This window comes from Mus caroli, unplaced genomic scaffold (genome assembly GCF_978045245.1).
Source record: "Mus caroli unplaced genomic scaffold, Mus_caroli_1 scaffold_4, whole genome shotgun sequence".
Lineage (NCBI taxonomy): Eukaryota > Metazoa > Chordata > Mammalia > Rodentia > Muridae > Mus > Mus caroli.
Window position 1 is genome coordinate 89,512,081 of NW_028227259.1, and position 24,755 is coordinate 89,536,835.

General features: G+C 41.3%; 1 pseudogene; it reads right to left on the bottom strand.

Moving 5' to 3' along the window:
- LOC110288414 (UDP-glucuronosyltransferase 2B31-like) lies at positions 1-24,755 on the bottom strand (annotated as a pseudogene).

Genomic DNA, 24,755 nt, shown 5'->3' on the forward strand with positions numbered 1-24,755 from the left:
CTACTCCCCTTTCTTCTTCCTTCCAGCTTTAGTCAACCTCTGACAACAAAAGAGGCAATGCTTTTTGAGGATAAATATCACAGTCAGCACACAGGCTAGCAGGAACCCAAGCACATCCAGAGAGTGGTATTGGACCCAGCTGAGGTCATGGGCTGCCACACGCAGATGTTTGGCTCCTTTGTGATGCATGATAAACTCAATCGAGAAGACTGTTCTGTCCAGGGGCTTCACTGGCTGATCATGGTGAATTCTTGATAACTGCATGGCATTCTCCTTATAGCTAAAGACACCAACACTGAAAATCAATTAATTTCTTAGTGCATATATCCCATGATTGTTTCGAGAAAAGTATCATGAGACTCTATAAATTCAGTAGTAGCGCACTAGGTGCAGTGTAGATTTGATTGGTGTATGTTTGCAAGTTTGCATGAAGGTTGGCATTTTTGAGAACTTCTATCCAAGTGGAAATGAGAACTCATTTGGGAAAATAACTCTTTCTAGGATAGGAAGTATTCATAAGGCATTCCAAGCACTGCAAGTGAGGTCGTTCAATGCCATTTGAAGGTGATTATGTCGATGCCCTTGAGAAGAAATGGTGTTAAACTTCTTTGAAATCTAAATAAACTATTATCAATGCATAAAAAATGGTAAGCGAAGAGAAATGGACATTTTCTTCAAAAAAATGACATAAGCTTCGGTTGCAGCTATTTTATAATTTGCCCAGTATACTCAATGGCCTAAATCCAACACATTGTTCTTACAGAGGCACCAGTATAGTAAAGATAAGGGAGAGGAAAAAATGGAATTCATCACCTCCTTTTTTTCCCCCTGTTTTTTTCAAATTATATCTGCTTGTGGTTCTGGGTGGGGGTGGAATGGCATGTCCCATGTAGTATGTGTAGAGGTCAGACTAAAAAAATCTGTGAGCATCGATTGTTTGATTAAAGAATGTAAACCCAGATTGATGTCAGGATGTCAGTGTGATCAATATTCAAGGGTTGCATTTATTATTTACATAAGCAGATGTTTTAGTGAAATTTAACATGGCCATTTACAAAAAGAACATGGATTTGCTGAACGTATTGGAAACAGAATTACCCTACAGTGTTTATCTTCTGTAAAGTGAGTAAACAACATATCAAAAGATATCTTAGTGTTCATGGTCTATGAAGCTCTGGCCATGAGAAGTAGAGGAACAGACTTCAATGTCCATTGTTGGAAGACAGATGAGCTAAAGTGTGGTATGGAAACATCATTGAATATTTATTTATTCAACCATGATAAAGAATGAAATCCTTTCTTTACAACCTCAAGGATTTATACTAAATCACATAAACTTTGCCTTAAAGGAAAGAACTGCACCTTCTCACCACTGTGTGGAAACTACCAGAGCTTGATTTTATACAAGTTCTGGGCCAGACCACCAGTAACTGGTGTCTGGGAAGAGAGTGAGTTGGAGCAGATAGGTCAGCTAACCTATGCAACCTGCCACTGGACAGCAGGATAGTTCTGTATAGAAAGTGAATGACTGAGTTTCAAGTTACATCGTTTATTGTAATAGAAGACTATTTTATCAGCATTGATAAAAATGACATTATAAATGTTCAAAGAGCTGTAAGTTGTATGTATTCATATTTGACAATAACATAATATATTGATATATGTATATATATATATAATTCTACTTTGGGCAGTAAGTGAGGATTATTTAAAGAAACAGTAAGAGTTTTAAAAATATTGAGTTTTTCTTGATTTGAACCTACTTGTGGAAATTGTGTCCTTTCATTTAGCAAGAGAAGAAAATTCCCAGCATCAAAGTATACTAAACTAACTTCTCCTTCATTAAGTCATGGATGTAGTTTGCAGTCTTAATTGATATTTTAAGCCCTTTCCATAATGGTTAAATAAGTTTTACATTTAGTCTTACTGTTTTGTTTTGTTTTTGTTTTTTTTTTTCACCATCAGACTAAAGAGTAGAGGAAAGGTATTATTACCTTTGAGAGAACCTTTCTTGATTACTAATAATTTCACAAAATCACAGTACTCACGAAGGGTCATTTGTGACTGTCTTCAGTGCAGTATGCAAGTCTATATCAGACATTGTGAGAAAATCCAGTCTAATCTGCTCCTTTGGTCTTCAAGCAAACAATGTTATCAAATTGGTCTCCAAACAAAGGAATGCCAACCACAGTAATCCCATGGTAGATCGCCTCATAGATGCCATTGGTGCCACCATGAGTTATGAGAGCTCTGGTTTTAGGATGACCTAGTAGGTGCGGGAAAGAAAGGAAAGCATTAACTGTAGGTCTGAGAAGCAAAACGAGAGGCAGAGGATAAAGACAAGACTTGGTAAAATGTACTCTAGATAACATTACTGTTCCTGTGAGAATTTAAGGCAAGTTTGGAGAGCTTCAAGTGAAGTCCACATAGATGGGGAGGAGAGTGGAAGTGGGATTTTTTTGTGATGGACAAAAATCAGGCAGAGCTCCTCCAGTGGAGAAAAACATGGGGTGCAAGCTCAGGCTGTGGTTCAGGAGACTATGCTCTCCTAAAGAAACAGTGAAGTCACTGTCCCAGATGGCTTTGACCAAGCAGTAGGGTTTGTGTGCTCAGGGTAAAGCAATGAGAGTGAGCACATTTTGTCACATGAGGCAGCATCTCTTTCTGTGCAGTTTTGGGTGAGCATAATAAATGAAGACTCAATTATGGAAAAAATCCAATCTCCTTGGCATTTAAAATTACCCTACAGTAGAGAAAAGGGCAGATGTAAAGTTATAGAAATAGGAGAGAGAGTAAAACATGAAGTGATTTAAATATACCTGAAAGATAATTACAGCAGAAATCAAAATGGTTTCTCAACATCTTGAAAGTTAACAGAATAGTCATTCAACGCTTTATCCATTTTTGAGAAGACTATATCACATTTGTCATAAATGCTTTAGTGCTGACTTTTACCTTCCTGACAGGCCACTCCTCATATTGCAGTTGTGACCTGATACTTACCTAGAATGTCATTCTGGGTGATCCATCTGTACAGACGAGTGTTGGAGCCCAAGGTTTCTGGCTTCTTGCCTTCAAATCTCCACAGAACCTGTTAAGGAGAAGCTAGCCTCTTATTCCTTTGGGCAAATGTCAAGTTATTCATGCTAGAATTCACAAGAGATCAAGACACAGTGGAGAGCAAAGCCCATTGTGAAGGAGCCAGGCCTGAGGATGATTGATAGGAACCATGAAGAACTACTACAGCAAGGATGCAAATATTCTTCACACTTCTGCAGGACCCCACCCCATTTTTGAAATATACATATTTTCTCTTTTCTTTTTGCCTCTTTAGAAAGACAATTTTAATGTAATAAATTCTGACTGTGGTTTGCTCTCCCAAATCCCTTCCTAGGTCTTGCTACCCTACTCTTGCATCAAAGTTCACATCCTTTCTCTCTGCTTTACTGAGAAAAATGAACTGGCATCTTTAATAATAGTAATAATAATAATAATGAGTAAACAATATAAGATAAAAGAATAACAATCAAATGACTATATTAGAAATTCCATTTTAACATAAGGAATTACTTTTATTTACATACAAGGTATTGAGGTTTTGTGTGTGTGTGCAGGAGTATGCATTGTGTGTGTTGTGTGTGTGTCAGGAGGAATGAGGTGAAATGCAGTTTCTCTGTGAGAGGAGGAGTTATGTGTTGCCTAAAGCAGGAGAACCTTAAACAAAAAAATCGGGAGCCTCAGCTTATGGATGGAGTCTGCTGCTATGTACTGGAGGGAGGCAGAAAGAAAGGCTTCTGCCTCCAATGGCAGATACAGGTTAGATACAACATAAAAATAATATTAGGGGGGGGGCAGGTTTGAAAAAGTCCTGAAAGAGAACTCTGTTTCTTCAAATGTGGGCTCCACAGAAATTCTGGGTTAAATTTCCTGACACGATAGATTAGGAAAAAAGGATAAGAATACGATTATACCATAAACAAAAGGTAATGCTTCAGGGAGATTCATATAATGTAGGAAGCCAACTCTAGGATGGCGCTGGTTTCTGGTGTGCCTTTGTGGTAAACAACACCACTGCGCAGGCGCCAGCCCCAATCTGGCGCCAACCCCTCCCTAGCGGGTGCATGCAAATTAGGTGCCAGCAGACTGACCAACCCCAGGGGGCCACGGAGCCTTCTTCTATGCTAGGGTGCATATAAGTAGTGCTCCCTGGGTGCTCGGTGTCCCCTGTAGCAGCATCGAGGCATTCCTGCAATAAAGGCTGTTAAGAAGAATCCGACCGTGTTGTGTCTTCCTTGCTGGCCGAAGTGGGCGCAACAACTGGAGTCTCATAAGGGGACCCTAGGGCAATGTGGATTCAGAACTTTTTAGCCAGGGAACAGTGGTACAGGTAAGTCTCCCAAATTGATCCCCTGTTAAAAGGGGGGATATGTTTTTCTCGCCCGTGGACCCAGTGTGGGTAGCTCTTATCGTTGTTGTTTCATTTTTTGTAATTTATGGCCTCTGCTTTTGTTTGATAGAAGCAGTTAAGGCAGATAAGAAAATTCTTATGGAACACCAAGAAAGCATGTTAGAGGAAGATAAGGAACGTATGAGCAAAGGAAGGAAAAGGGGTGAAAAGGAAAAAGGAAAAGAGAAGGGAGAAAAGACAAATACAAAAGGAAAAGGAAACAGTGATAAAGAAAAGGAAATAGCAAAAATATATCCCTCTTTAAAAGACTTATTGCTAAGTCTATCAAGTTCTGACTCCAGTAGCTCGGAGCTTAGTGAGGATGATGAAGCTGACCTAGAAGAAGAGGCAGCTCGGTATGAGAGGGATCGGTATGAATCAGATTGGCCATATAGAGCCAACCCATTGAAAAAGGGAGTATCGGTGAAAAAAAGAATAAAACCGAAAGTGCCAACAGCTCCGCCTTTCAATCCTAATTATACAGAGAAAAAGGAGCCCGCCAGGGCTGCTAAACCAGGTACCTCATTCTGTCCGGTGGTTTGGAAAAAAGTTGGTCTAAGTTTCCCTGTTTTTGCTGATGGCCAAGGGCAACAGTATCATGAGCCAGTGGATTTCAAAACAATTAAGCAACTGGCAGAATCAGTCCGTACTTATGGGGTGGGTGCAGCTTTTGTGGTTGCACAAATTGAGGCGCTTGCCAGATATTACCTCACCCCTGGGGACTGGAATAATGTGGCTCAGGCTTGTTTGTCGTCCAGGAAATATTTAGACTGGAAGTCCTTGATTTATGAATATGCAAATAGTCAGGCAGCTGCCAATTTAGCCACAGGACAAGATCCTTAGAGACATTGGGATGCAGACATGCTTCTGGGTTTAGGACGTTTTGCTTTAGATCAAACAAATTATCCTGAAGCTGTCTACGCCCAAATAAATGAGGTAGCTACCAACGCCTGAAAGGCATTGCTGAACAAAGGCGCAGTCTCAGGCAATCTTACAAAAATCTTGCAGGGTCCCACAGAAACAATCTCAGACTTTGTAACACACCTCATTGAGGCAGCTACTAGAATCTTTGGAGACCCTGATACAGCTATGCCTTTAGTCAAACAGCTAGTATATGAACAATGCACTAAGGAATGCAGAGCAGCCATTACACCCTATAAACATAAAGGTTTAGAAGTATGGATGAAGGTTTGCAGAGAACTAGGGGGCCCAATGCAGGACTGGCGGCAGCTGTAGTACATTTGGGTAGATCTAATAATGATACTTGTTATAAGTGTGGCCAAAGAGGACATTTTAGAAGAAACTGCCCTGAAAATGAAAAACAGGCCACATTAGATAAACCTAGACAGCCAGGCTTATGCCATAAATGTTGTAAGGGAAAACATTGGGCTAATGAATGCAGATCTACAAAGGATATAGAAGGCTGACCATTACAAGCAGGATATGGTGGCACCAGGCCAAAAAACGGACAATGGGGCCCACGTCCCTAGGCCCCTCAAATATATGGGGCTCTTCAGAAAGACCAGAAGAAACCTTGGCTGTCTCTCCTTCATCTGAGAGACCACGGAGAGCCACTACTGGCTCTGCAGGATTGGACCTCCACTCCACCACCAGACTCATATTAACCTCACAGATGGGGGTACAGCCCATAGATACTGATTTTAAAGGCCCCCTTCCCAAAGATACTGTAGGACTATTGCTTGGCCACTCATCTTCTGCTTTAAAATGATTACAGATAACCCCTGGAGTGATTGATCCTGACTATACTGGAGTTGTAAAGGTTTTGGTAGCCTCCCTTGCTGGCATCTCAGCTATCTCCCCAGGAGATAGAATTGCTCAATTGTTGCTATTACCTAGTTTACATAAATATTTCCCAGCAAATAATAAAATAAGAGGAGAGAGCAGACTAGGTTCTACAGGTTTTCGGTTCACTTTCTTATCAATGGAATTAGATTGCCCCATGTTAGCTTTAGAGGTTGAAGGACGATCCTTTTTAGGATTATTAGACACTGGTGCATATCGCAGTATTATCTCCACTCATGATTGGCGGTCAAAATGGCCCTTGCAGACATCATCTCAAAGCCTGCATGGTCTGGGTTATGAGACTGTCCCTCTTATTAGTACTAAGGCATTGACATGGAAAAATGAGGAAGGTAAGTCGGGAAAATTCTTCCCCTACATTGTGGACATACCTGTGACCCTATGGGGCAGGGATGTCTTAACCAAGATGGATCTTAGATTAACTAATGAGTATTACCCACAAACCCGAGAAATTATGTCTAGTATGGGCTATACTCCAGGTAAAGGATTGGGAAAGTCATTACAAGGCAGTACTATGCCAGTACCAACCAAGTTTAAACTAGATAAAAAAGTACTGGGTTTTTCCTAGGGGCGATTGAGGGCAGTATACCTATTACTTGGAAAACTCTTTGGGTTCCTCAATGTCCTCTTTCCTCTGAAAAATTGGCAGCAGTCAGGGAATTAGTAAGGGAACAATTGGAATTAGGACATATTAAACCCTCCCAGTCACCATGGAATACCCCTATATTTATAATCAAGAAAAAATCAGGTAAATGGAAGCTTTTACGTGATCTTAGAGCTATTAATAATCAAATGCAAATTATGGGCCCAATACAAAGAGGCCTGCCCCTGCTCTCTAGCCTGCCTGCTGATTGGCCTATAATAATAATTGATATTAAGGATTTCTTTTTCTATTCCCCTTGCATTGTGTGATAGCGAGCGCTTTGCTTTTACTCTCCCTTCTGTAAATAATGAAGAGCCTGATAAACGGTATCAGTGGGTCGTTTTACCTCAAGGCATGGCCAATAGTCCTATTATGTGTCGACTTTTTGTAGGAGAAGCCTTACAGCCTGTCCGTGATGCATTTCCAAAATTGAGGAGAGTGCATTATATGCATGATATCCTCCTTGCCTCCAAGAATAAGGAGAGTTTAGATAAAGCTTATATAAAGTTAGTAAAAGAATTAGAATCAAAACAATTGTTTGTAGCACCTGGTAAAGTTCAAATGGGAAAATTAGGAGAATTCTTGGGCACCCGAGTTACTCCACATTCCATCACACCTCAAAAGGTAGAATTGTGCAAAGATCATTTAAAAACATTAAATGATTTCCAGAAATTGTTAGGTGATATAAATTGGATACGCCCATATATGAGGCTACCCAATTCTGAATTAACTCCACTCTTTGATATGCTGAAAGGTGACCCTCAATTGTCACCCCCCCCCCCCCCCGTGCCCTCACTTCTGAGACCTGAGTTGCCTTAGGAAAGGTAGAGAGGTGCTTAGTAAAAGCTAAATTATGTAGATGGAAAGAAGGAGAAGACATATATTTTTGCGTCCTGAAGACGTTTCGCCAACCGACAGGAGTATTGTGGCAATCAGGTCCACTATTGTGGATTTATCCTCATGTGTCTCCTAATAAAACTCTTGAATATTATCTCACCGCTGTGTAGCCCATTTAGCAATCTTGGACGTTAAGTCATGCATTCAACATTTTGGAGCCCCCCCCCTCAAAAAATTATTACACCATATAATGCTAACTAAATACAGACCCTGAGCTCTTTAGTTGATGAATGGGCTCTGTTGCGTTGTAGTTATGATGGGGAATTAGATAATCATTATCCTCAAGATCCTTTATTACAATTTTTTACTGAACATCCAGTGATTTTTCCAAAGGTTACGGCATCTAAACCCATACCAGGTGCATTGGATATTTATACAGATGGTTCTAAAACAGGTGTTGGCCCTTATGTGGTTAATTTTCAAAACCCTGTTTTATTTCAATATGATCCTGGCACCCCACAAATAGTTGAATGTAAAATAGTATTAGAAGTATTTAAGAGGTTTGAAATTTCCTTTAATTTAGTGTCTGATTTAGCATATGTAGTGAATGCAGTAAAAGCATTGGAAGTTGCAGGACCCATCAAATCTACCAGCCCCATATGTGCCATTTTGTTAGAATTACAAAACTTGATTTGGAATAGGAAAAGTAAATTTTTTATTCAGCATATTCGGGCTCATTCTACTCTGCCAGGCCCTATGACTGAAAGGAATGCCCTGGTAGATGCAAGTACTCGTATGGAATTCATTTTTCATGTTACTCCATTAGAGCTTGCAAAAGGTTTTCATCAATTGTATCATGTCCCCGCTGCCACATTGCAGCAAAAATTTAATATTTTCCGGGCCTCAGCCCGAACTGTTTTATTGCAATGCCCACAATGCGTGCAGTTTCATCACCCTCCCCATGTTGGGATTAACCCTCGTGGATTGATCCCTTTAAAAATATGGCAAATGGATGTTACACATGTTCCAGCTTTTGGAAAAGTAAAATATGTCCATGTTTCTATGGACACCTGTTCAGGTATCATGTATGCCTCCCCTATGTCTGGTGAAAAAAAAACCCCGCAATGTTATTAGCCATTGCTTAGACGCATGGGCAGCTTGGGGAAAACCAGCTAATTTAAAAACTGATAATGGACCTGCATATACATCAACATCCTTCCAAGTCTTCTGCGAAACTATGCAAGTTAGTCATACCACCAGCCTTCCCTATAACCCACAAGGCCAAGGTATTGTGGAAAGAGCACACCGCACCTTGAAAGAACTGTTACAAAAACAAAAAGAGGGAATTGCCTACAGACGAGCACCCAAAGAACAATTATCTTTAGCTTTATTTACCTTAAATTTTTAAATTTTGGATGATCATGGTCGCTCGGCTGCAGACAGGCATGCCATGACCTCGCCTGTAATTCAACATGATGTAAAATGGAAAGATGTCTTAACTGGTAAATGGTATGGCCCAGATCCTGTTATTTCGAGATCTAGGGGAGCTGTTTGTGTTTTTCCACAGGATAAAGAACATGCGATTTGGGTACCAGAAAGGCTGACACGAAAATTGCTTATCTTAAAGGAAATTGGTCAGTCAAGGCAGAGCAGCTGTCCAGAAAGTTGCTCCTCCAGATTGCCAAACTCAACGGCACTAGACTCGACCCTGTCACCCTGGGAGATTCACCTCCTGGATCACCAATGACTTCTTCTTTTTTAAGGAGTGGGCAGGAATGTTGGCCTGGGGAGCAGTGGTCCTCCTGGGGTGTGTCTTCTGCATCTGGCTATTGTGTCGACTAAAAAGAGAGCATGCTCAGCATAAAGCAGTGGTCTACCAGGCTTTGTTGGCAATTGAAGATGGCACATCTCCCAATACTTGGCTGGCCTCTTTAAATGTTAAGAGTTCACCCTAGGTCATTTGGCAGTTGTAGTCACACAGATCCACCGTATCCAGAGACAGGCAACTTTCCTCATGCACAGACCAACCTACGACAAGGGGCCTGGAGGCGATAGGGTAACCTTATGATGGGTAAGGCTGTGATGCTAGAGGATGGACCTAAGACAGGAGCCATGGCAGATGGACATATTTGCCCAGGCCTAGACCAGCCTCATTTTATTAAACAAAAAAGAGGGAGATGTAGGAAGCCAACTCTAGGATAGCACTGGTTTCTGGCGTGCCTTTGTGGTAAACAACACCACTGTGCAGGCGCTAGTCCGAATCTGGCGCCAACCCCTCCTGAGCGGGTGCATTCAAATTAGGTGCCGGCAGACTGACCAATCCTAGGGGGCCACGGAACCTTCTCCTGTGCTGGGGTGCATATAAGCAGTGCTCCCTGGGTGTCTGGGGTCCCCCGTAGCAGCATCGAGGCGTTCCTGCAATAAAGGCTCTTAAGAAGAATTCTACTGTGTTGTGTCTTCCTTGCTGGCCGAGGTGGGCACACCAATATAAGTTTTACAAAACAACTCAATTTCTTTGAACGTGGGTTCCTCGAGAATTCTGGGTTAAATTTCCTGAAATGACAGAGTAGAAACCTAAAAACAGGCTCATACAATATTTGTTTAGTTTACTTCATTTGTTTAAACTTATTTTTTTCATTTTTTATTGGTTATTTTATTCATTTACATTTCAAATGTTATCCTCTTTTCTAGTTTCTCCTCCACAAACCCCAAAAGACCTCCCCCTCTCCCTGCATATATGTATTTGTGTATGTGTATGTGTATGTGTATGTGTATGTGTATGTGTGTCTGTTCATATGTATTGTAAATGTGTATTTGTGTCATCAGGACAAGTTCAGTTTCACACGGGAGGCATCTGAAATCAGATCTAGAAGAGCATATGACCATCTCAGTGAGGCTGTATCACTGATGCATCACTGTAACTCACCTTCTGTGGAATCTGAGCAAGGCCTGCTGCAATCACATTGGCCCTTTCTTCTGTTATGCTACCCACCATGGACCTCAGGGAAAAAACCACAACACCATGTTCTGTAGATAACTGGATGAAATCTTCTATGTCCTGTTAATGAAGTATCATACCATCACAAAGAGCAGCACCACCAAACGTCTTGCATAGAAACAGACTTCTACATCGAAAGAAACATACCACAGACTTTCAGAAATGTTCATAAGAGTGTCACATCCATGTATAAGATGTACACTTGTAACCAATTGTACACACGTTACAGTTCTCATAGTCATAAGATTGCCTTGGGTTGTTTTCATCTTGAAAGACAAGAGTTTTAGAAATTAATTCCAAAGTTCTTCTCCTCCTTCCTTTTTAGTATGGCAACCAAACGTTTGCTTTTTCTTTCCATAATTTCAACTAGTGTACGTTTTTTACATAAGATATTCTTATTTTCTTTCTTTTTTGCTTGGTAGGTCAGTTTACTTAGTGTACACTTATTAAGGTCATGCCATGTGTCTGTAGACTCTAGGTTTTATATATATATATATATATATATATATATATATATATATATATATATATATATGGTATTTTCCTCATTTACATTTCCAATGCTATCCCAAAATTACTGCATACCCTCCCCCCCACTTCCACTTTTTGGCCCTGGCGTACCCCTGTACTGGGTATATAAAGTTTGCAAGTCCAATGGGCCTCTCTTTCCAGTGATGGCCGAGTAGGCCATCTTTTTATACATATGCAGCTAGAGTCAAGAGCTCTGGGGTACTGGTTAGTTCATAATGTTGTTCCACCTATAGGGTTGCAGATCCCTTTATCTCCTTGGGTACTTTCTCTAGCTCCTCCATTGGGGGCCCTGTGATCCATTCAATAGCTGACTGTGAGCATCCACTTATGTGTTTGCTAGGCCCCGGCATAGTTGTCCCGAGCTATCGTTCTGCCGGCAAGAACACACTCGGACAACCGGAATCTTCTGCAGCAAAAAGCTTTATTGCTTCTTCAGGAGGGAAGACCCAGACCCTGGAAAATGGCGTTGCTTATATAGCCCTCAGCCATGGCGTTTCAGTACCTGATGTGGCGTGTCAGCTCCTGATTCGTTGCTCGCCCATCACCCCATTACTATGCTCCGAGATTGGCAGTGACTAGGCATGAGTTCATTCTCGCACCTGCGTACAAGGCTTGTTTACTAGTTAGGCACAGTGGAGGCCAGCACCATCTTATAATGGCGATTGCTCACGGCACGGCTCTCCACATCTCCCCCTTTTTATTTTATTAAAATGAGGCTGGACTAGATCTGTGTAATTATGCCCATCCATTGTGGCTCCTGTCTTAGGTCGTTCCTCTAATGTCACAGCCTTTCCTGTCATAGGGTAACCCTATCGCCACTGGGCCCCGTATCTTAGGTTGATCTGTGAATGAGGAAAGTTGCCGTCCCTGGATACCGCAGTGCTATGTGACAGTAACTACTAAATGACCTAGGGTCGAACTCTACAAAAGAGGCAAGCCACCAATATCAACTAATTCTTGAGCATAGATAGCCAGATTTCGGGGGAGGCCCCTTGCTCAATGGCAGCAAGTGCTTGAGCTATCACAACCTTGTCATTTGTTTGTTGGGTTTTGAGCTTGCAAACCAATCAGAGCATGAACACAAGTCCACAGCAGGTGGCAACACCAAATAAACCTACCCCCACCCATTCCTTAAAATAATAAAATGCAGATGAAATCCAGGAGGAGAGGCCCTCTGTCAATGACAGGTCCACTCGTGTTGAGTTGATCTTTAAAACTGCCATCCTCAGGGCCTCAAGAGTCTCATCAAACCCCTCGGACCAATTTCCTGCAAGATACAAGGAAAGCTGTCTAGACAGATTAGCTGCATGAGTAAAATTTTCATATTGTACACTGGTAATACACAGAGTGCCCAATTTTCTTTCACAAACCAACTGGGCCATCTGGTATAGGACGCCTATCTGTTCCTCTGCCAGGTCAAGGTGCTGATTCAAAATCCCTTTAATTTAAATTTAATTTAAAATCCCTTTAACTTGGTACTAGCAGAGGTTTGGACAGTGATGGCATCAGTCAGATCTGCTGAAAGCTGATTTAATTTTGTGCCTGATTGAACCGTACTAGCCATAGTGTACCCTGCAGCTGTAGCAGCAGCTGCACTGGCTGAAATTGCTATGATTAAGGCAGCAGTAATGCCAAAATCTCTTTTTTGTCGAAACAGGGATAAGGTGGAGGATGTTTCCACTGGAACAGGGATTCAACGTGGGATCCGTGCCACCATGGCACGGGTGTCCTTTGTTACATCCCAACATTGATAAATCCAACAAGAATCATTGAAACAGACTTCAAATGAATCATTTGAAAGAATAAACAAGAAAGGGGGGTAAACACAGACTGAGGTAGGTGGATAATTTATCTGGTTTACCAAAGTTTTATTGAACCCAGTGATCTCTACACTGGTATTTGTATATCCATAAGAGTCCAGGGAGGCAGCATGTATTCCCCAATACTGAGCAAATCTTGAGATGCCAGTAAAAGAAGCCTTTCCAACTGCTCCTCCCTGGATAAAGATCAAAGGATTAAGTTCTGTACAACTGCCATTGACTCCACAAAGCACCCACTTGTGAAAGGGATGCATTCTAAAGTCCTGTATGAAAAGTCCCTTTTTCATAACAAATTCCTTCTCTGGGTCAGCCATCATGTTGGGAGAAAAGGAAAAGGTTTTACTCTGATCTGCCCAACGAGTGATGGAGGATTGACAATCAGACCAAGACAGGATCAGCCCTTCATCTTCCAAGCTACAATGAGGGGCTATTTTTGGTTGGGGGGACGTTCTTTGTCTGAAAAGTTAGGTGGTAGAAATGTACCATTAACCCAAATTGCCTCCTGCCAGAAGGTCCGATTTGTAAAGGTTATATCTGCATTGGAAGTATCTTGGGTTGTGCTCACCCAACCTCCTCGGTGCTCATTAAACATCCCCAAAGCTCAGGCTGTGAGGTTAATACATTTTCCTGGTCCATTAATTTGAAAACATAAAGAACCGTGTTCTAATAAAGAGCGATTTTCTCCTAATGGTGCTCGGGTAGGATCATAGGGTAGATATGGTAAATCTAATGTTTTATTAGTAGTAAAGAATTTTGGAAAAACTATAGCATCATGGCTAACTGGCATTGGTTTAGGGAAAATCGAGAGAATGGCCCATCTCTGTTCGCCCATCGTACTAGGAACCTGAGACAAGTTCAGCATTGTCAGGATCAGGAGCAGTCCTCGGGAGGTCAGCATCTTCCACACCATCCTTGATTACTGTCTTGCGAGTGAGTCATTACGGCAGCCAAAATGGGTTGTCTTCACTCTGTGGAAAAACACAAACAGCTCCCCTGGATCTTATCAAAATAGGATCCGGGCCTTTCCACAGACCAGATAAGACATCCTTCCATTTCACCATTTCTTTTGGTCTATCAGGGTCTGAGCTATGTTGATCGGCTGCAGAGCGACCTTGCTCATCAAGATTCAAAAAATTAAGTGTAAAGTGTGCCATAGATACAGCTACTCTTGGCACTGAGGGCAGAATCTCATCAACTCCCCCCTTTTGTTTTATAAAATAAGACTTGAGTTCCACAATGCCTTGTCCTTGAGGATTATAAGGAAGGCCAGTCAGGTGAGTGACATCCATTTGATGACAAAATTGCTGAAATTTAGTAGAGGTATATGCTGGCCCATTATCAGTTTTAAGGATTGTGGGCTTGCCCCAAGCACTCTAAGCTTCTAAACAGTGCTGTATAACATGAGAGGCTTTCTCACCTGTTAAAGGTATAGCAAACATAACACCAGAGCAGGTGTCAATGGAAACATATAAATATTGATTTCTTCCAAAGGAGGAAATATGAGTGACATCCATTTGCCAGACCTGTAATGGCCTGATGCCTCGGGGGTTTACCCCTACATGAGGAGTAGGCAGAAATTGACAACAGTTTTGACATTGGGTGACAATGTCATGAGCTTCCTTCCTGGTTAAAGTGAAACGGCGGCATAATATTTCAGCTGTCACGTGGAAGCGTTTATGAAACTCCCTTGCAGCCTCTGCGTGCGAGGATAGAGCAGTAGCCACAATTCTAGTGGCTTTGTCTGCCAAGTCATTTCCATGAGACATGGGGCCAGGAAGGCCAGAATGAGCCCTAACATGAGTACTAAACACAAGATGTCTTCTATGTAACAGGGCTGACTGAATTTGCTGAAAAATGTGAGCAAGCTTGCTAGAGGGTCTAATTAAGCCAGCAACTTCAAGCGTATTAACTGCATTAACCACATATAAGGAATCAGATACAATATTGAGCGGTCCCAGAAAAGTTTCAAGGACCTCTAGAACTACCAAACACTCTACAACTTGGGGTGATGTCTCATTATATTGTTTAGATGTTACTTGGCCATTTACTACATATGCAGCTATACCAGATTTGGATCCATCTGTATACACTACTACCCCATCCGGAAGTGGGTGTTTGGCTGTTACTACTGGAAACGCTATGTCTTGGCTTAAGGCAAACTTTAAAATTGGATGTTTTGGATAATGATTATCAAATTGTCCTGAATAGGAGGCAACCAAGACTGCCCAATCATTAGTTGTTGCTGCCAGGGTTTGAACTTGAGCAGAGGTATAAGGTATAATTAGCATATGAGGTTCTTTCCCAAAATGAGTAATGGCTACTTTTATCCCCTGAAGTGCAAGTTGAGCAAATGCATTAGGATACCACTCAATGATTTTTGCAGGGGAAGCATTATTTGGAATGAATGAGTCTGAATGATACCTCTGCACATAGGGCGGAGGTGCACTAGGACTCAGAGGTTGAGGGCCTGGAGATTGCACAGCGATTTGACATTTGTCTCTAGCTGCTTTCATGTTATTCTGTAACTGATTAACTCATCTTTCATCTGGCTGGTATCTTTCTCCCTCATAGCCTGCCACTTCTTCCTCTAAGTCTGTTTCCTCAGAGGAGCTAAGTTCCTTATCCGATTCTGAGCTACTGACAGCTAGTGCCTTGAACTCATCTAATGGCGGGTAGAGGCTCCTTTCCTTATGTGCCTCCCCAGCTCGATCTCTCTTCTTCTCTCCCTTTCCATCCCTTTTTCTAAGCTCTCCCAGGGCATTTTTTCCCCTTATATTTCATTTCCTCAGGCTCAAGGCCCGTGGAAAGGCCTTTATTCTTCAGTGCACCTTGTTTCCTCTCAACTCTTACTCTCTCTCCCCACTCTGTCTCTGATAGACTGTCTTGAATTTCGTCCAAAACTTTCTGCCCTGCTTCAACCATTTGCTGACAATCCTTGTCTGATAAGCACGATCTTACCAGTTTCCACAATGGCATGGTCCCTGCTTTAAGTTTGCCGTTCTGCTGTTCCCTAACTAGATCTCCTTTCAGTTTGTCCCATGAGGCTACAGTTAATGACCCTGAGCAAGCATACCATGGTGCCACACGGTCTATCTACCTGACAAATCCCTCTAGCCTTAGTGGCAATTTTCAGGCCACACTGCTTCAAGACCGACTGTAAGGCCGTTACTACAGAGTGGGAGATTCCCATACTGGTCACTGTCCAGGCTTGACTGCAATTGAGAACCAGTCAGCAATACTGGTCACTGTCTAGGCCTGACCTCGACTGAGAACCAGTCAGCAGTTCTAGCGGTGGAAGCAAAACAAAACCAAAAGGTAAGGAACAATCACTGTGAAAACAATCAAAAGGGCATCTAACTCTGGAGAAATTTCAAGACTGTACGTACCTTACAAAGCCTTAATGTCCTGCGGTTCTGATTCTGCCCCGTGAACGGGGGATCTCCCTTGCACTGGTGTGATGGTATCAAGTTCCTGGGTTCCTTGGCACCACATGTCCTGAGCTATCGTTCTTGCCGGCAAGAACACACTTGGACAACCGGAATCTTCTACAGCAGAAAGCTTTATTGCTTCTTCATGAGGGAAGACCCAGACCCCAGAAAATGGCGTTGCTTATATAGCCCTCAGCCATGACGTTTCAGCACCTGATGTGGCGTGTTAGCTCCTGATTTGTTGCTCGCCTATCACCCCATTACTACACTCTGAGATGGGCAGTTACTAGGCGTGAGTTCACTCTCGCACCTGTGTACAAGGCTTGTTTACTAGTTAGGCACAGTGGAGGACAGCACCATCTTATAATGGTGATTGCTCGCAGCACGGCTCTCCACACATAGTCTCACAAGAGACAGCTATATCAGGGTATTTTCAGCAAAATCTTGCTAGTGTATTCAATGGTGTCATCGTTTGGAAGCTGATTATGGGATGGAACCCTGGATATGGCAGTCTCTAGATGGTCCATCCTTTTGTCTCAGCTCCAAACTTTGTCTCTGTAACTCCTTCCATGGGTGTTTTGTTCCCAATTCTAAGAAGGGGCAAAGTGTCCACATTTGGTTTTTGTTCTCCTTGAGATTCATGTGTTTTGCAAATTGTAACTTATATCTTGGGTATTCTAAGTTTCTGGACTAATATCCACTTATCAGTGAGTACATATCATCTGAGTTCTTTTGTGATTGGGTTACCTCACTCAGGATAATGTCCTCCAGGTCCAACCATTTGCCTAGGAATTTCATAAATTCATCCTTTTTCATAGCTGAGTAGTACTCCATTGTGTAAATGTACCACATTTTCTGTATCCATTCCTCTGTTGAGGGGCATCTGGGTTCTTTCCAGCTTCTGGCTATTATAAAAAAGGCTGCTATGAACATAGTGGAGCATGTGTCCTTCTTACCGGTTGGAACATCTTCTGGATTTATGCCCAGGAGAGGTATTGCAGGATCCTCTGGTAGTACTATGTCCAATTTTTTGAGGAACCGCCAGACTGATTTCCAGAGTGGTTGTACCAGCTTGCAATCCCACCAACAATGGAGGAGTGTTTCTCTTTCTCCACATCCTCGCCAGTATCTGCTGTCACCTGAATTTTTGATCTTAGCCATTCTGACTGGTGTGAGGTGGAATCTCAGGGTTGTTTTGATTTGCATTTCCCTGATGATTAAGGATGCTGAACATTTTTTTAGGTGTTCTTCAGCCATTCGGTATTCCTCAGGTAAGAATTCTTTGTTTAGCTCTGAGCCCCATTTTTTAATGGGATTATTTGGTTTTCTGGAGTCCACCTTCTTGAGTTCTTTATATATATTGGATATTAATCCCCTATCTGATTTAGGAGAGGTAAAGATCCTTTCCCAATATTTTGGTGGCCTTTTTGTCTTATTGACAGTGTCTTTTGCCTTACAGAAGCTTTGCAGTTTCATGAGGTCCCATTTGTCTTTTCTCGATCTTACAGCACAAGCCATTGCTGTTCTATTTAGGAATTTTTTCCCTGTGCCCATATCTTCGAGGCTTTCCCCCACTTTCTCCTCTATAAGTTTCAGTGTCTCTGGTTTTATGTGGAGCTCCTTGATCCACTTAGATTTGACCTTAGTACAAGGAGATAGGAATGGATCAATTCACATTCTTCTACATGATAACCACCAGTTGTGCCAGCACCACTTGTTGAAAATGCTGTCTTTCTTCCACTGGATGGTTTTAGCTCCCTTGTCGAAGATCAAGTGACCATAGGTGTGTGGGTTCATTTCTGGGTCTTCAATTCTATTCCATTGGTCTACTTGTCTGTCGCTATACCAGTACCATGCCCCCCCCCCCTTTTTTAATCACAATTGCTCTGTAGTAAAGCTTTAGGTCCGGCATGGTGATTCCACCAGAGGTTTTTTTATCCTTGAGAATATTTTTTGCTATTTTAGGTTTTTTGTTATTTCAAATGAATTTGCAAATTGCTCTTTCTAATTCGTTGAAGAATTGAGTTGGAATTTTGATGGGGATTGCATTGAATCTGTAGATTGCTTTTGGCAAGATAGCCATTTTTACAATGTTGATCCTGCCAATCCATGAGCATGGGAGATCATTCCATCTTCTGATATCTTCTTTAATTTCTTTCTTCAGAGACTTGAAGTTTTTATCATACAGATCTTTCACTTCCTTAGTTAGAGTCATGCCAAGGTATTTTATAATATTTGTGACTATTGAGAAATTTGTTGTTTCCCTAATTTCTTTCTCAGCTTGTTTGTTTTTTGGGTAGAGAAAGGTCATTGACTTGTTTGAGTTAATTTTATATCCAGCTACTTCACTGAAGCTGTTTATCAGGTTTAGGAGTTCTGTGGTGGAATTATTAGGTAAACCCTTGGTTTTAAAGGTTTGGATACTCCTTTGTGCTTGTACACACACATATACATATATACACTACATATATCTATCTCTATCTATCTAAATACATATATACACATACATATGTATATTTACACATATTAAATGGACTGTATGCAAATATATGTATATGTGCATGAATGAATATGTAAATATTTAAATATATACATATAGAAACACACATATACAGTTACATATTTATTTATTAACATTTCTAGTTATAGCAATTTTGCTTCCCTGTTTCTTATTTACTCTTCTAGCACTGGGTCAAAACAGCATAATTGAAGTAACCTATAAAAGAAAGTATTTAATTGGAGGCTTGCTCGCTGTATCAGAGGTTTAATCTACTAACATATGGTTGGCTAGTACCATGGCAGGCAGGCAGGTAGGCAGGCATGTCACTGGAATCATAGCTCAGATCTCAACCTAATTCACATGTGCAGGTAGAGAAAAAGAGACCAGGCATGGCTTAGGCTTTTGAAACCTCAAAGTCCATCTCCAGTGACACATTATCTCCAACAAAGCTATATCTCCTAATCCTTATTAAGTAGTTCACCAACTGGGAACCAAGCATTTAAATCTGGGCTTATGAGGTTCCTTCTCATGCAATCCACTCTTCTTCCTTGAGGAAGAGTGATGCTCTGATCATCCTTAAATTACTGTGTACCATTGAGAACCTTCATTTAGTTCCTCTACATGCATAATCAGGAATGGAATTCATGGACCTCAAAATTAATTCTAATTTTTAAAAGAATTTCATCCTCTCAGACATCAAATAAGTTCATGAAATTTGTTTTCATTTTCATGATGGATGGTCAAATCAAGGTAAACAACACATTCCATGTATTGAAGAGTTATCAGTTCTTTAGTTTCAGAACACTCCATATTTCTCTTTATGCCTTTCTCAAATACACAGTCAATTTAAACATGTGCATTTTTTTGTGTATGGTTGATATACTTTGTCAAACATGTATTGTTTTTATTGCACAGAACTATTTTAATATCTAATAATATGAAACAGTTGGTTCTGAGTAACAACAATTCCCACTACAAAGGACAAAAGGAATCAACAGTTATTGACTAGGGCTGAAAACTTGTTTCTGTAACCTCAATCCACTCTTCATTAATTCTAAATATCACATGGCTTCCCTCCCACACCCTTCCTTCTGTTTTCTTTCAACAGCACCGGGCATGTTTTGCCAACTCTCCCCTACTGACCTCAGTCTCTGCATATCCTTCATGTCCTCACTCTGTATCTCCCTTCTCCCTCTCCTGTTGGCATTGCCATTCCCTTACAGTAAAAATGGAGTCTCCTGTAAACACTGCTGGCCTGAAAGAACTTAGGAATTATCCCTGTGATTTTCAAGATCTCTGTAACTATACACATGCCAACTGGATTAGAAAAAGGCATGTCATCTTTTGTGTAACATAATATGATATTGCTGTCATTGTAGAAGTAAAGGTGGGTTCTCCAGAGGACTCCCTTACTAGAGTAGAAAAATGTTTCACTTGCCTTGCATCATGAAGTGTCATGTTAATTAAAATCATATCACATGCCTCTGTTCCTGCAGGGAAATGCCTCTTGTGTACTTACAGAACTCATTTGCAGACTTTAACTACAAGCTGGTTTTAGAAACCAGGGAGATAATGAGCTTTCTTAAATGAGCAAAGCTGTGCATCTGATCTTGCTCCATATCTTGACTCCTATTTTACTGCAACTCAAAATGGTCTTGCCTCACTGTAACATTCAAATAGTCCTGTTATTTGCTCATAGCAACTCTTGAAGGTAGAACACTTGGTTCTCCTGTGTGAGCATGTGCACACTGTGTTTCCCTGTATACTCTCTGTGTGCTTATCCACAGGGTGGACCTGTTACTTCCTGTATGGGCTGCTTGAATCACTGATAGTTTCTCTGTGTTCACTAGTAGTCTTATCTGTCCCTGTCCTTAAAAGTCCACAGGGTCCTTAAAGGACATGCAGACTCCTGTAATGGAACAGATTCAGGCCTTTCTGCTGGTTGTTGTATTTACCTAAATTCCTGTGACATTCTGAGTGTGACACAAAGAATCTGAAGGAATAAAATATAATTACTCATGTTGCAAATGCAAGGCACCAGAAGCAAGAAAATGGGAATATATTTGCCTTAGGCAGGGGCTTCGCAGGTCTGCAGTGGAGGCCGCCACCAAAATCAAAATTTGGTAAGACAGGATGAGGAAATTCCAAATCCCAGTATGTCCAAATGAGCCATATGTCTGCCTTTGCCATAGTCTCTAAGAGTGTTGTGGGTCTTCCTGAAGAGAAATCAGAGCAGATGTAACAAATGTCATGTGAACGTGACTATGCCAGTAGCTTTCTGGAAGACATTTGGTAATGTAGTCAGAGACACTTAGCAGTTTGTGGCTTAGATATATATCAAAAAGTGTGTGTTGAAAAATTTGTAATATGTGTTTTTCTTATATTTATGCATAGATTAATATAAAGTTACTGTGGGAGTTGCTGTGAGAAGACACCACCTTGGTAATTCATGATCACTAAATATTGAGATATGCCATTGAAATACGATCAAATGCTATTATCTCAGAATCCTAACTCAGGGAAACACCTTTCCCTTTAACTCTAGATGTAATATGTCCTATGAAACAGCTGGAACCCTGATGTGTGCTCCTATTGATGAACTGAGTATGTGGTGCTGTCTGGTTTTGAGACAGTTGGATGCAGCCTAGAGTGGTTCCTCATATACGAATGAAGTTACAGTGGACGCTGAATGCTAGATCCTCTTCCTCCTCATCTCAACTGCAGAGATGGAAGGTATGTGCACCCTATCCCAGTGCAAACATTTAAGGGCTTTCTGTTTCAGGATTTTAGGGAGACAGTGTCTTACTATGTAACCCTGGCGGGCCCCAAAGAGAAGTTTGACTATGCCTAAGTTCTTTGATATTACTCTTGATTCATGACTGAATGTGCAATATTCATAAACATAAAAATTTATTTACTGATTATAAGGACACATGCCTTAAAATGTGGTTAGAGACATGTGTGTTCATTATGCACATTTGAAAACATTGCAGGTAGTCTCCAAAGTGTCTATATTTCAAAGGTATCCATCTAAAACACAATTTCAACCCACTTCAATAAGTAAACTAGATTCTCCCACTGTTTGAATTCACATATTTTCTATATATAGAGAAGAGATAGCATATGCACAGCTATGCACAAATTTAGTAGGTTAAAAGGGAAGATCTTTTAAACCATAAATGAGAAAATTTATTTATATAAAAAGTCCTCAATGTGTTTATACATATGGTTGCCGCAGACCCTCTGGGTTCCTGTGTCTGCGTGGAACGGGTCTCTTGAGCAGGTGGGCAAAGCTTAGGATTAAATTGACAAACAGACGCACACAGGAGAGGTGTTGAATCTGAATGTAATGTCAAGTTGAGCATCGGATTTTTTTATAGCATAGAAAATACCAGGAATTGCAATTCACATCAGGCAAGGTACATTGAAGTTTTCCAGATACAAGAGTATGCCTGCGAAAGGAATTTGTAGGAACTAGATAAATGTTTACCATAGAGATTAGCAGCCCTGCCTAGGATCAGCCTAGTGCAAGGCAAGAATTTCACACTTTAGTGTTAATAGCACCAGGGGGTTTTTACTCTTGGCAGGCCTCAAGAATAATGTAGTATCACGGACCCCTAAATTCCTAAGCCTTGTTAAATCTTATCTTGTCTGGAGAATCCCCATTTATCAGGAGAGTATATCAACTTGCTCTTGGCATGGAATGTAGCCTGTAGTAAAGATTTCTATCTCAGTGAGATTCCCAAGCTCTTTCTGCAGACCTGTTGAGCTAATAGCTCTGTCTATTGTAATGCTTAATTAGTTACTGAATAGGTTAAACTACTTGCTGTAATCTGGGATCTTGGAACACTGGGGGAGGCTTTAGCTATGTCAGAATTCAATCTTAAAAGGCACTTATAATGCTTAATAGAGGGCACGTGGAACCATACACTAGACTAACTCGGGAGTGGAAATTTAATTTATGGTTTAGAGGGAACGCCAGACTCCAGGAGGGAATTTCCGTAAAACTCTTTTCCTCGTGGGCAGCTTCCAAGCTTCCACTTGTCAAACTGACCCAACTGGAGAGTGTTGCTTTCGCCAGACTCCAGGAGGGAACTTCTGTGAAACTCTTTTCCTCATGAGATAGCTTCCAAGCTTTCGCCTGTCAAGATGACTCCACCAGAGTGCGTGACATATGGTAAAAATATGTACAGTCCTCTGTGTAGTATGAAAGTCATGAAGACTGTGCGGTTGTTTAAAGCCACTATTTTAGGGGCTTGTACAATGGATTAGAAGGTAAAAAGTGTTTACCATGTGACCTTAAGGAGTCAAGTTCAGTCACACAGAGGTGGAAGGAAAAACTCTTCAAAGTTCAATCTTACTTCCACATATGCAACACAGAGCACTAGCCTCCCATGTATCACTCTATTGTTCCCGTGCATACTGTGACAATAATAGCAAAGGCAGTAAAAATAATGATGATGGTGATGATGGTGTTGATGATGGTGATGGTGATGGTGATGCTGATGGTGATGACACCTGCCAGGTAAGACTGCTGTTGGAAAGCATGAGGGAAAATGTGTTGTGCATACTAATTTCTTAAAAAAGTTCTCAAAGCTTTGTTTTGTGAGCATGTGCCTTTCAGAAGTGTCTTTTACAAGTAAAAGATAAGGCTTTGCAATTGACATTGCGACATAAACCTTTCTGCAATTCTTTGAATTTGGCAGGTAATTTCACAGGGTTGCCACTATTTTAATTTGGAGAGACAAATCCTCTGTTGTCAATCCTGTTCTGTCAAGGTAAGCTTCAATGACAGCAAAATGAGCATGCAAAAATGCCAACAGAACAGGGCACCAACTAATACTTCAATGTAAAGCTGATTCCACTTCTCATTAAACATTTGAAACCAAAAGTCTAAACAGAGCACATAGATGACATTTCTCAGCCTCTCCATGAAAGTCATCCTGTCGCTCAGTTCTGACATGGCAGCCGGCACATAGGAAGGAGGCAGTGGGAGTCCCCCACTGTACTTCTCATAAATGGAGCCAGGAAATAAGTGCAGACTGTACAAAAGGGGGATCTTGAGGATCTCGGCCAGCAGGTCACCACAGGGCATGAAGGGATCTGCCAGGATGACATCATAAGTTTTGTAATAATCTTTGTCATAAGTTCTTCATTAAAATCAATATCTTTAGCCGGGCGTGGTGGCGCACGCCTTTAATCCCAGCACTCGGGAGGCAGAGACAGGCGGATTTCTGAGTTCGAGGCCAGCCTGGTCTACAAAGTGAGTTCCAGGACAGCCAGGGCTATACAGAGAAACCCTGTCTCGAAAAACCAAAAAAAAAAAAAAAAAAAAAATCAATATCTTTGCAGAGACTCTCAGAATATTTTGAATATGTTACCAAAATTTTTGCAACATAAAAAAATATCCCCAAAATGACTGCTTTGGCAGCTCGTAAATGCTCTTAGTTATGGAGTCCATGAAAAGATCCTCTATATCAGCCCTGGAATATGATCCAGGGTATGTCTCAAACTCAATAGCAGATGTATTTTCAATCTCATAAGAAAAGGAAACTGAAGGTCTCAGTACAGCCACTTTATGACCCTTCTTCACAAGCTCATTTGGATTATCTTTAAGTTGATCCAGTGGCTGAACTTCACTGGCCACACCAGCATCTTCCCACCAGTCCCAGAACCAAAGTAGATGCTCAGCTGCATCAGGATCAAGGCTGCTGCCATTTTCAGAGGCAT